This window comes from Canis lupus, chromosome 2 (genome assembly GCF_011100685.1).
Source record: "Canis lupus familiaris isolate Mischka breed German Shepherd chromosome 2, alternate assembly UU_Cfam_GSD_1.0, whole genome shotgun sequence".
Taxonomy (NCBI): domain Eukaryota; kingdom Metazoa; phylum Chordata; class Mammalia; order Carnivora; family Canidae; genus Canis; species Canis lupus.
The window spans coordinates 38,966,538-38,979,252 of record NC_049223.1 but is presented as its reverse complement, the minus strand read 5'-3'; the positions used below and the strand labels follow the sequence as shown (position 1 = coordinate 38,979,252).

At 37.6% G+C, this 12,715-nt stretch overlaps 2 long non-coding RNA genes across 2 annotated transcripts in view; one reads left to right on the top strand and one right to left on the bottom strand.

The window, feature by feature from the left end:
• The window catches only part of LOC119876071, a 117,401-nt gene that overhangs the window by 17,870 nt on the left and 86,816 nt on the right, over positions 1-12,715 (top strand). The window lies entirely within an intron of this gene.
• Positions 4,479-6,384, bottom strand: LOC111094610. Its single transcript, XR_005355494.1, has 3 exons — positions 6,246-6,384; positions 5,398-5,548; positions 4,479-4,618 (listed from the first exon to the last, which is right to left on the bottom strand). It is a non-coding gene; the product is annotated as an uncharacterized LOC111094610 (long non-coding RNA).

Genomic DNA, 12,715 nt, shown 5'->3' with positions numbered 1-12,715 from the left:
TTTCCTCATTCATTTCTAATGTCACTCTCTTCATAGCAAGCCAAGAGAGGGGCTTAGGAAACTCTGTTTGTTACAGGGACCTGTAGATGGCGCTCTAACAATGTAAGAGTGGTTTGTTGGAGGGTGGCTTTTTTGTGAGGAATATGCCATATGCTCGGTGCTAATGCCTGATTACTGCATGAAATATGTTTGTGGTCCACAGTTTATATCCCAGCCTAACTCAACGAGCTAGTAGAATTGGCAGAAATAGGGTTTTGTAGAGCTACCTTTTGTTCTGTAAAGAGTTATACGTATTTTATGTCAGACCAGTTAGAGTCCATAAAATGGATCACTTCTTTCAGAAGTATAGGAAGGAGTAATCAGAGAGGAAGAGCACATGGGCCAATCATCCAGGGAAAAAGGATGAGTGTTTACACTGACCCTTTATTTTACTGGTGACGGAAAAAAGCTGGTTTCATTTACCACTACTCTCCCAGCTACCACTACCAGAGTTGTGAGATTCCAGTGACGGGTAAGGAGTATTTGGAAGGATCCAGAGGAAGGCAAAAGATAGTGGGGAAAACACAATATTTCTTTCTTTGAAAGGCTGCAAGGGTGGGAGACATTGAAGCTCTAGACCAGCAAACATGTCATCTGTGTCACTGCCTCTCATTCCATGCTAAAAGCAGACATTACTAATGAATAGATTATGCCAGTGTTCCCTGTTGAGGTTGGAGACAACTACAGAAACATTCTTGTAACCTTCCAGGCAGCCATTACAAAATCATAGGAGTTGCCATATAGAATGAAAGCTCAGTCCCAGGCATATATAGCCACCCTACTCAAAGGTGGGGTTTCTTTTTCCCTTTGTGTGTTTATTTAGCTTGTTGGATTTTAACCTGTATGGCTAGCAACAAAATCTAAAGAGCTCTCTTAGAAGATACATTATTCAGATTTGCTGCAGTAATACACAGTCCCATTCTCTTAGTGATTTATAATGCCAATTTATTTCTCACATACATGTTGGTGACTATGGGTCAGCCCACTGTGGCCTTGCTCCACATTTTTTCATTTCTGCATTGTTAGGAACCAGGGTAAAGGAGCAGACGCAGTTTAGCAACAGGGCTAGAAGAAACAAGTGATGCCCTTAATTCTTTTCCTCTGATGTGGCATACGTCAAAATCACTCACATTTATTTGGTCAAAGCATAGCATGACAAGGCCAAGCTCAATATCAACAAGGAGGTGTGGATAGGTAGGAGACATGGCAGTGGTTGGGGATGTACCATTCTCTCATAGGGAAGAGGGGACACAGTAATCTTCACAGAAAATCCTTTCCTTGTGATTCTACTAGGACCACATAGTGACTTATTACATTTTACATTTCTTCCTCAGTTGTAATGAAGATAGAAGCTATAGAAAGCTGAGGTCAATCATCTTCCAGCAATTCAGTATACTTCTTTGATAGTGGGATAGCCTCTTCTCTTTGGTGAATTTCTGATTACACTCCTAATAGGATGATTTGATCAGACCAGGTAACTCAGTCAAAAATTCTTTATATGATTTAAACCCTGGTCCTTGTTCATCCTGTTGGCCTCCTATTTTAAAACCAAAACCTTTATGATCCAGACAGAAAAACACTATGAGAAGTCAGGATGACACCATTTTTATTTGCATATTGTTAAAAATTCAACTATTTCAAAGATCTAATTGGCTTTATTCAGTGATTCATGAATTAGGCAGCATTCTATCTAGCAGTTAGAAAGCTGCTCTAAGGTGCTGTACAAAATGAAAGACATAAGCAGAAGGGAGAGAGACAAAGTAGTTATTACACTAGCAAAAAGCAGATTGGTTGATTGGTTGTGGCAAGGTCACCTTCCTTTAGGGGACAGACATGGCAGGAATCTGTCAAAGACTACCTCTCTAGCACTAACCAGGTAATTCCGGATTGAGTGGTTTAAGATTCCATTCCTGGGAAAGGCTGAAATGGTAAATTAGATATTAAGTCTTAAAAATTTTTTTTAACAATATGTCCTTCAATTTTCCTGGAATTCACTTCCTCCTATGAAAGACCTCCAAAGTTTACCGCATGAACACTTAAGTGTGCCTTCTATCCTTTACCAACCCCAGGGATGGTAAATCTACTCCATTACTTTTGCCCTATAGAATCATATCTTTTGGGACGCCTGGGTGGCTCAGCAGTTTAGCACCTGCCTTTGGCCCAGGGCCTGATCCTGCAGACCTGGGATCGAGTCCCATGTCGGGGTCCTTGCATGGAGCCTGCTTCTCTCTCTTTCTATGTCTCTGCCTCTCTCTCTCTGTGTCTCTCATGAATAAATAAATAAAATCTTAAAAAGTAAATAAATAAAATAATATCTTTGTAAACCAAAAAAATGACCCTGGGTGTCAATCCAAAAATAAAGAAACTAGTGTTTCTTCTAAAGAACAAAGAAGCATGCTCTTTTTAATCCAAATTTCTTATTCTTACCACATCATTTTGCATGTAGTTGATGTTGGAAGGAAAGTATCCAGTTCAGGATTTTCCTTGATGCCTTCAGTCCAAGGCAATAGCTGATTCCAACACCCACTCTGGGCTTGTGTGCACCTGGAGGAGCAAATATACTCTATGCTTGAGTTGACTAATGAGTAGCAGCTGTATAGTTCTGCAGAAACTGTATATTTTACCCAAAGAAAAGAACATATTGGGATTATAGGGCTGAAAGGCTATCCCCCTACCATAAGAGCACCAGCCTGTGAGCACCCTATGTTGATTACATTCTGAAGGCTAAGTCATTGACTCTCAGTTACATTTGTACTTCTATATTTTTATATACATACTTATATAGCAATATCAAGGAAGGGGACTGTTTAGTAAGATGTTGATAATCTGCCAAGGTCAGTGGCAGCTGTGACTCTGTCTCTACCTCCTCCATCATAACATTCTTGTCCTATTAGTTTTTCTTTTCATATGAAATACTACATTTCCTCTTACTCAACTGATGGATGGTTGGGATTATTATTTTTGATTTTGGCAAACCCATAAAGAGGAGCATTCCGAATGTGCTGGAGGGGTAAGAACAGAACAGATACTGAGGCCATGTCTCAAAGAAATACACTTTGCCTTGCTAAATCCTCTTCATCCTCAGGTCTTAGCTTCATCGACACTTCCCTTGAGTCATTCTGAGCTGGGTGCCCAGCTGTGTGCTTTTATGTACATCTTATATAAGGAGACTCTGAATTTCCTGAGGCAAGAAAGTCTTCAAGCGCTTGATATTTCTTCAGTGCTTGACACGGGTTTGGGTATAGACTAGGGACTCAGCAAGTACTAATGGAATAGATGGAATGAATGAATTCTTACTTCCTCTGCTTGTCCCCATCTTGGAGGCCATGAAAGGTCTTAGATTGGTCTAGGCCACCAAAAAATTGTAATATGACTTGGAGCTCCTAGTTAGGAAGTACTCTAACCCAAGCAGATGTGTTTGAAGAGGCAATATTTTCACCACTCTGGGCTTGCCCTTCCTCTTTACAGAGACTTTATAGTATGGTGATTAAGAACAGTCTAATGGCATACACACCTATCAGGAAGTTCTCTCTTTACCTTTGATGAGTAGTAAGAGCTTCTTGGAAAAGTTATGTTAAAAGCTGCTGATCTCAGTTTTCTCAGGTATAAAATGGGGGAAATAATAACGCCTATCTCATATGATTGTTGTGAGATGTGAGATTTTAAGTGGTTGGGTCTTAGTAAACACTTAGCAATTGTTAGCTGTTATAATCAATAGTGCTATTAATTTGTATTTCTTCTGATTTTGACTATGAAAATAAGAAGAGACAAGAGAATGAAGCAGAGTGATACTCAGTATCTGAGCAGATTTTAAAAGGCCATGGGATTAAAGACTGTCGATAACTCATATTCTTTTGCTTATAAACTCCCACTTCCATCAACACATTAAGTATAATCAATATAAATATAATCACCACTCAAATAGGATGGTCTATTTGCTACTCACTTTTCAGAAAAGTAACCTAAGCATAAATGTAAAGACTCTGAAAGCAGTGTCATTAGTGAATGTTATTATCAGCCCTCCCCAGTCCTACTCAAATCCCAAGGTTGGTTGTATTTTAAAAACTCTCTTGCTTCATTAATCTGATTTTTAAAAAGCAGGGATTGTTCATTATACATTATGCTTCAAGTTAGGGTAGCTTTTAAGAAACTGGCATTTGGCTTTATTAAATAAAATTTGTTTTCCTTGTGATCACACAGTAGTAGGTGATACTGGATGTCCTTTGCTACAGTAAAGATGTTGAGTGCCCTTTGAGGGAACAGGTAACCAGGGTCTGAGTGGACTTCCTCCCTACCATAAATGGACTAGTGTGTGCTGAGATATGCTGTACCAGTGACTTCTTTTTTGTAAACAAGACTGCTTCTATCTGACAAGCTGGAGAACAGTGGGAATAGATGACTGTGTTCTGGGTTTAATTTCCCATCAACAAGGAATTCCAATGTCCAACAAGATCCTAAATAGCTTACTGTTTCCTCCTAGTCTGTCTTCCTTCGGATGCCAGAGATCTGATAGTGATAGTATCACTGGAAAGGTGGAATTTCTCCTAGGAAATGTTGTTTCCCAAGATAGGAAGTAGGCCTGTGAGACAAGGAGAATTCCTATCAGTAATAACTATGTATACATAGTCAGAATCTGACCTTTACATCTTGTAGGGGAGTAGAGGAGTAAGAGGAGTGAGAACCTGGCTTAGATTCTGTCCTTTGTTTTACCAGAAATTGATTTTGAAATCACACAGACCTAAGTTTATATGCTAATTCTTGAACATTTTAGCTATGTGATCATGGATAAATTAAGTTGGCATTTCTAAGCCTCATTATAAAATTAGTTTATATATATATATATATATATAAAATTAGTTTATATATATATATATATATAAAATTAGTTTATATATATATAAAAGTATATATATAAGTATACATATACATGTATATATATAAAACTAATATATACATAGTACATATACATATATAAAACTAATATATATGACTAGTATATATAACTAATATATAACTATATATATAACTAGTTTATATATATAAATCATCTTCTAAAGCACCTGTAAGATGTGAAATACTTAAGAAAGAGTAATTTTTACTATTTTAATAGCAATCTTAGTAGTATATATAGTAAACTATAAATGTACATATATATATATAGATAGTTCATTTTGAACCACTGGAGACATGTATATTATGATAATAGAAAGAATAAATTACATTGAGTACCTAGTATGTGATGGCTATTGCTAATCTCTTTATAAACATTACCTCATTTAGTTTTACTCTCATAAAACTTTAAGAAGTGGATTCTATTATTTTTAAATATAAGAAATTAAGGAATGAAGAGTAAATTACCGAGTAATATGAAGAGGTGATAAATTGCCTGAGAATTCTGAGAATCCTGTCTTTGTTGTGGTGGTGTGAAGGTTATTTGTCCAGCATTTCATATATACTCACAAGGAAAGAGAGAGTCCATAAGATACAATCTATTCACCAGGATGCCAGTCTAGTTGAGAGAAAAAAAAAAAAAAAAAACGTGTCCAAATACTGAAGGATCAAACCATGTAATTGGTAGTCATGATGTTATAAGAGATAAAAATGTAAACAGTAGAGCCTGTCCTCCTCTTCCTTCTTTATCCATTCTCTCCTCTGCTAAGTAATCATTTCAGGTATTCATTCTGTGCTTAAATCAGTGCTAGTTACCAACATGGGGTCTGGTTATAGATGTCCTGAGTTTAAACCTTTGCTTCACCAGTTATTAGCTGGCTAACCTCAAGTGACTCATTGAACTTCTCCGAGGCTCAGTTACTCATCTAGCAAATGGGGATAAGAATAATATTATTCATCTCTATTATTATTAATCATAATATGTATTTCAAGGTTGCTGTGAGGAAAGGATGAGATAATGTACTTCAAGCACTTAGTACAGTTTATGAAACACAATGTAGACTTTATTATTACTCTTGTACTTTTGAAAAAAAAATACTTGCACTCTTCTGGGGATGCTAGGCTTCTCGAGGGTGTCACTCCACCTAACTGGGAATATCTTTTGGATTCCTTACATTTCCATGAAAGACAAAAGTGTTCTGACAGTTTAATGCAGGTTCTAAAAGGGCCTGATCTTTTAGTTAGGGTGGTGTATGTATGAATGTGTGAGTGAGTGAGAGAGAGAGAGAGAGAGAGAGAGAGAGAGATTGACTAACCTGTATAAAGGTTAAGATCCCAGGCTCTTCATCATGGTCTCCAAAGCAGTACGACCTTCATCCCAGATTTCTCCTCTAAGAAGAATACAGGCTCTTGAAGAACAGGGATTATATGTAGATGCCTTCATGTCCTCAAGCCTTCCACAGCCCCTAATGCACTGACGTCTACCTAACTTAAAAGAGAAGTTAAGCAAAATATAGTCTATGCTTATCTTTCCTTTAAGATCTGAAGATCACTGAGAGAGAGAGAGAGAGAGAGAGAGAGAGAGAGAGATTATTCATTGCACTTTAGCATCCTAGAAGGTCCAAGCAGCGTATGCAATACAGAGCACAGTCAGGAGTATTTATCTGAGGGTCTGTGTGTGTCCTCCATCACCCCACAGAGAGAATTTATAGCAGAATTTGACCTCAACTGTCCTGACTTGTGGATACAAGAAGTCTCTTCCTCTTTTGAGTTTTCCCTCCAGGGAATAACTTAGCTGTCTCTTGTTCCACTTCTCCCACCAAGATGTCAATACATTGATTTTAGCTTAGCAGAGAGGAGAAGGCTGTAAAATTGAACATACTCAAATAAAGTGTGGGGGATTAGAAGGATGACAGTCCAATGCTATTGTATTCTTTGAAGCTCTCCAGACACAAGTCTAGTGGGTGGCCAAACTATCCATAAGGCATAGAACTGTTTAAGCCTGTTAGTTACTTTCACAAACTGTTCTGAAGTTACCAGTGTCAATTTCAAACCATTATTTAAAGCCTTACAAATAATTATAATGCTTTGCATTATCCCTTGTTATTTGACTATCAGACTCTCTCCTCCACTATAGGCCAGTGATAATGGCATGCATCGGATTAGCATTGTATTCAGTTTAAGGAATGGATCATTTTTAAGAGCTGCCCTGACTTGATACAAAGAATGTGGTAAAGTCCAGAAAAGACCCTGGGTGGTTTTAATTTAAAATACGGCAACAGGTGGTTTGATACTCTTCCCTGCAAAAGGTGAACTCTAATACCCCTCCTCTTAAGTGTTAGTTGTATTTAGGGACTTTCTTCTAACAAATAGAATGTGGAGAAAGTGAAGGTGTGTGATGTTTGACATTAGGATATACAAGGTACTGTGGCTTCCTGCTTGCAGTGAGTTCTGCAATCAGTTGCAGAACTCACTGTTTTCACATAATCTTATATTGTGGGTAATTATACACAGACATTAACTTGATAAAGATAATTAGAAGAATCTATCATTGCTGGGGGGGTTCAATTTATTTGACTGTGAACTTTTAGTGGGGGAAGCCAGTCAGTATGTCACAAAGACATTCAGCTGACTTATGGCATGAGGAACTGAGGCCCCATGACAGTCATGTGAGTGCACCACCTTGGAAGTGAAGCCACCAGCTCCATTCTGGGCTTTCAGATGATTGTGCCTCCGATGGACATCTTGGGTATACCATTTCATGAAAAACTCTGAGCCTGAATCAGTCACTGAAACTGTGCCTGAATTCTTGACCCACAGATACTGTGAGATTAAAAAAAAAATCATTGTATTAATCCACTAAGTTTGGGGAATTTTATCACACAGCAATAGCTAACTAATACTGGCTTATTTCAGCGAAACTTTCAAAATTCTTTCCATTTCAAATAGTTTTTTGGAAAGCATAAAATAGATTCAAAGAAGTTGGTGGAAGCTGCCAAAGTAGGCACTGAATTTTTTTTTTTTTTCTGACACCTTTAACTTCTAATTTATTTTTCCTGGCCTGCCTCTGAGATCACATTCTGGGTATAGAATCAATCTGTAGCAAGGATGGAGGAGGGAATACTTGGGATGCTCAGCTGCTTTTATGAACAACAATTGAGGCTTTCCTTATCTTTAGTTGATGGGCTTAGTATTCTCGACCTAACAAGAATTCTTTAGTTTAAACAGCATATGTCTTTTTTTGCTTATGTGTTTTGTCCATAAGATTATTATGTCTGCTTTCAATAAATTCATAAAAATAAAATCAATGTGAATGATCTTAAGGGAAAGGAATACTGAGATTGGACCTAATTCTTAACTCCTAAGAAAGATTTGGGGGAGGAGGCTTTTTGAATAGATATCTCTCTTTGGACTATAGAAGGGACACAGTGAGTGAGGACCAGGTGGATAAAGATAATTTTTCTTAGACTTATGCAGTAGTGCAGTTCCTGTGTTCTCTGAAATATCCCTTACATTATTCTTACTTGCTGGGTGATATTGTAGACAGAAATTTGGTCTTGAAATGAAGAGATTTGGCTTATAAATCCTACCCCCTATGAAATAAATTTTTCTCCAGAGACTTTTTTCCTCCACTTTTTTAAAAAAGATTTTATTTATTTATTCATGAGAGACACAGAGAGAGGCAGAGACATAGGCAGAGGGAGAAGCAGGTTCCCCGTGGGTAGCTTGATGAGGTCTCAATCCCAGGACCCTGGGATCATGACCTGAGCCAAAGGCAGACACTCAACCACTGAGCTACACAGGTGTCTCTTTCCTCTAATTCTTTAATACATTGCGGGAACAGGCTTGTAACTGAAAGATGCATTTTCAAGGAAACTGTACAAAAAATGTGTTCTTATCATGGTAATAATTTGAAAGCATTTTTTTTTTTAATTTTGAGGAATGTTTTTGTTCCGGGAGTTATGGTACAATCAAATGAATTCATCTTTGCAGTGAAACCAATGGATGAAAAAGTATGTGAAGTGCAAACTATAGTTATAAGTTTACAAGATAAACTACTTTTGTTGGGAATCAGTTGCAGAACTCACTGTTTTCACATAATCTTATATTGTGGGTAATTATACACAGACATTAACTTGATAAAGATAATTACAAGAATCTATCATTGCTGGGGGGGGTTCAATTTATTTGACTGTGAACTTTTAGGGACTTTGGATTAGATGATTAACTCATACTGGGTATTAATTTGTTGGTAAGTGCCTGAAATAGTTACTGAAATTAATACAGATCACGTTTTTACCTTTTCACAATGAATCTGTTTGATTAACAGTACTGTATTTATTCAGTTGGGGATCTTAAATACCAGATGCAAATTTCAAATAATCACTTGAACAATCAAGTTCAAATATTTAACAGATCAGTGCAGAAAAGATTAAGTGGGAAATTTACTTTAAAGGACAAATGAGTGTGTTAGAGACAGAGTAGAGTGAGGAACAGATATATTTTAACTATTTTGGACCTTGTGATATGGAAGACACATAGGTCACATGAGGGGCATGTTTCCAGTTTCGGGAAATTTTTGATTCATTACAATTTTTTTTTTTTCTTTTTTTTGATTCATTACAATTTTTATGAAATCTTTTCTGGTATGTTAGAGAATGGCTCCAACCCTAGCCGTGTGTGAGCATCACTGAGAAATCTTATTAAAAATACAGATTCCTGGGCCTCTCAGGATTCTGAATCATAGATCTGGTTTGGTACTTACACATCTTTATTTTTAACAAGCTCCCCAGGTGATTCTGATGCATCACCTGCTTTAGGAAGAACTAAATTAGGACATTCCTGTGGAAGTCTGCTCCTAGCTAGAAACATGAGATTATACTAGTTTGCTCCTAATATCATAAGCAGGAAAATAGAAGAAAAGACACATTCTTTTTTCTTTTTTTTTCCCACTCATTAGGCCCTAGTGCAAACTTCGCATGTCCTCTCTTCTAATTGCCAAAGGCATCTATTTTCTTCATGCTGCTGTCTTTCCCAGTTTCTTACCTGAGGAAAGAGACATTTACCTACTTCTAACCCATTCTTCTGGGGCTGATACTGGCACTGCTCTCGAGGCTAGCCCTGTTGAGCACTGGGCACTTCTCTCGCTCCCTGGACTGTGCTCCCATATTGTATTTCAGTCTCCATTACTTGATTTCTGGATTCTTCCTTAAGATGTAGTCCTGAAGTTTTTTTTTTCCGTAATGTAGTCCCTGTAAAGTTGGAGTTTGGTCTTGATTTTCTTCTATACTCCTCCCCAGAATGTAAATCTTCTTTCAAAACCTTAGTCCAGAGACCAGGACTGTCACAAGGTGGTAGATTTCCTCCGTGTAGCCCGGCATACTTTACTCCCTATTCCTTCTCTAATACCATATTCGACCCCTCACCCCGATACAGATATTCTGTGTTGGACTTTCGTGATGACCCTAAACCAGGGACTGTCCACCTGAGAGGATATATATGTAGCTACAAGTTCATATTCTGTATTCTGGTTATTTGGTCTGGTCAGGCAGTGTCATGAGACATGACCCAGCAATTGGAGCATCTATGAATCTTTTCAACTATATAAGAAGATTAATAGAGAAATTGAAAACATACACTCTTTTTTTTTTCCTAAGATTTTATTTTTTTAAGTGATCTCTACACTCAACATGGGGCTTGAATTTAGAACCCTGAGATTAAGAGTCACATACTCCACTTAGGTAGCCAGATGCCCTACATGTGCTTTCTATTCTGGTTTCCTTTTCCTTTCCTTTTCACTGTCCCAGTCATGAGACTTGAATTTGTAGCTATTTGCTTTTGTCCTAATCTATAAACTAAGTCTTTTCTCTCCTAAATGTCAAACAAAGTAATTTTCCCAGACTAAGTTGGAATAAGCAGTCTCTGAAGAGCTCCTTTTACTGGAGGGCTCAATACTGAATGACTGAATCATCCTATGGAGGGGATCCAGGAGTACAGTAGATCTCATGCAGCTTTGGGAGTCAGGAGTTAGGATTCGTTGATAGTTAGTAGCCATAAGTTCAGGGAGTATCAGTTACTACTCTATGGAGTGGCAAGTGGGTCCCTACTAAAGAGATTATATTGGTTGGTTCAGAAAAGGGTAATGGGTCAGCCTGGTTGAAATAACACAGTAAATGTTCTGACTATGAGTTGCTTGGTAAATTTAGTCTTTTATCTATCCTGAGATAAAAGCACTAAGGCTACCTGCTCTGGAATGCTGGTAATAAATCAATTCTGAAAAAGTGTTATATCTTATGGTAGACCCAGGAGATCAGGGCTGCTAGGAAATAGGGCATTGGAACTCTAACTTCTCAAAAGATCTAGAAGTTTAATGATTAAATAAGTTTTACTGAATCTCTATTATATGCTAAACACCAGATAAAGTTGATTTGATTTCAGGGTTATCTATAGCACTTGATGGTTCATTATACAATATGTTTTAACCAGAATATAGTTTTAGCAGCCAGATAATAAGGTATGATGATCCTGCACTGGGCTTGCCACTCCGGGAACTATGCAGGTTCAAATACTGAATCTGGAATAAGATGGAACTTTTAGGCTCTAATATAGACTGGGCTTCCTCAGGTTGGCCTACATTTCTAAGAAAAAAACATTGTCTAAGAGGAAGGTTGAAAAACAAGTTTCAAGACTTACTCTTGACTATTCACATACAAGATCAACTCTTTAGGCTAGACTGTAGCAGAGCTTTTTTTTTCAGAGATTTTATTTATTTATTCATGAGAGACACACAGAGAGATGGAGAGACATAGGCAGAGAAGCAGGCTCCCCTTAGGAACTCAATGTGGGACTCAAACCCAGGACCCCGGGATCAGGACCTGAGCCAAAGGCAGATGCTCAACCACTGAGCCACCCAGGTGCCATAGATTATAGCAGAGCTTATGTTTAAATCATGGCTAGTGATAGAATGCTAACCTTGCTCCTCAGATTGGAATTCATATGTGTGACTTTAAGTCTAGGGTCTGCTAGAGCTGAACATACTTTTGCAGTAATATCCTGTTAGGTTGGGGTGGATCCTGTCTGTCCCCTTTATTAGGTATCTGGGAACATGTGCTCACCCTCCTCCATGATTGACACTGCATCTGGTTTTAGATAAAGACTCCAGAGCATTATTGAAGCAGAGTACTGCTCTGAGCCTCCATATTTGACTCAGTCATCTTACATTTAAAAAAAATAATAATAAAAAAATAAAAAACTTTAGAAAGGATTCTCCAAAAATACCCACAAACCCATTTTAGTAAACATTAACAGTTCTAATAACTACAGATCAAATTCCTTTACCTTTACTTTTGGTTCATGAGGGACTGTCATAGCAAGGGCATTGCAAGCTGCTAAGAAGACTCAGGGATAAGTTCTGGCCTCAGAAGCTGAGTCCTTGAAAGAAGTCTTCAAACTAAAGAGAATAATGTTTCTTTTTATCCACTGTTCTTTTTGGGTTTGTGAGGTTGGTGGCAAAGTAAGTATGGAGAGGACACATTCTCTTGGTTTATATAAGTAAAAGACAACAGTTGGTCTTCGTTTTTCTTAAAGTGGGAATATGGAGAATATAGGCATTCAGAAGTGTGTTACTACTTGAGAGACTATAAGGAGAGGCTCTCAGTTCATAGGGCTCATTTTTCTTAGGGAGAATTATGTAAATAACTGGAACTTAAACATATTTATGTCACTATTATTTGAACATGCATATTTCTGTAGGATTTTTCATGATTGAAAAAAGAAATCTGAGGCC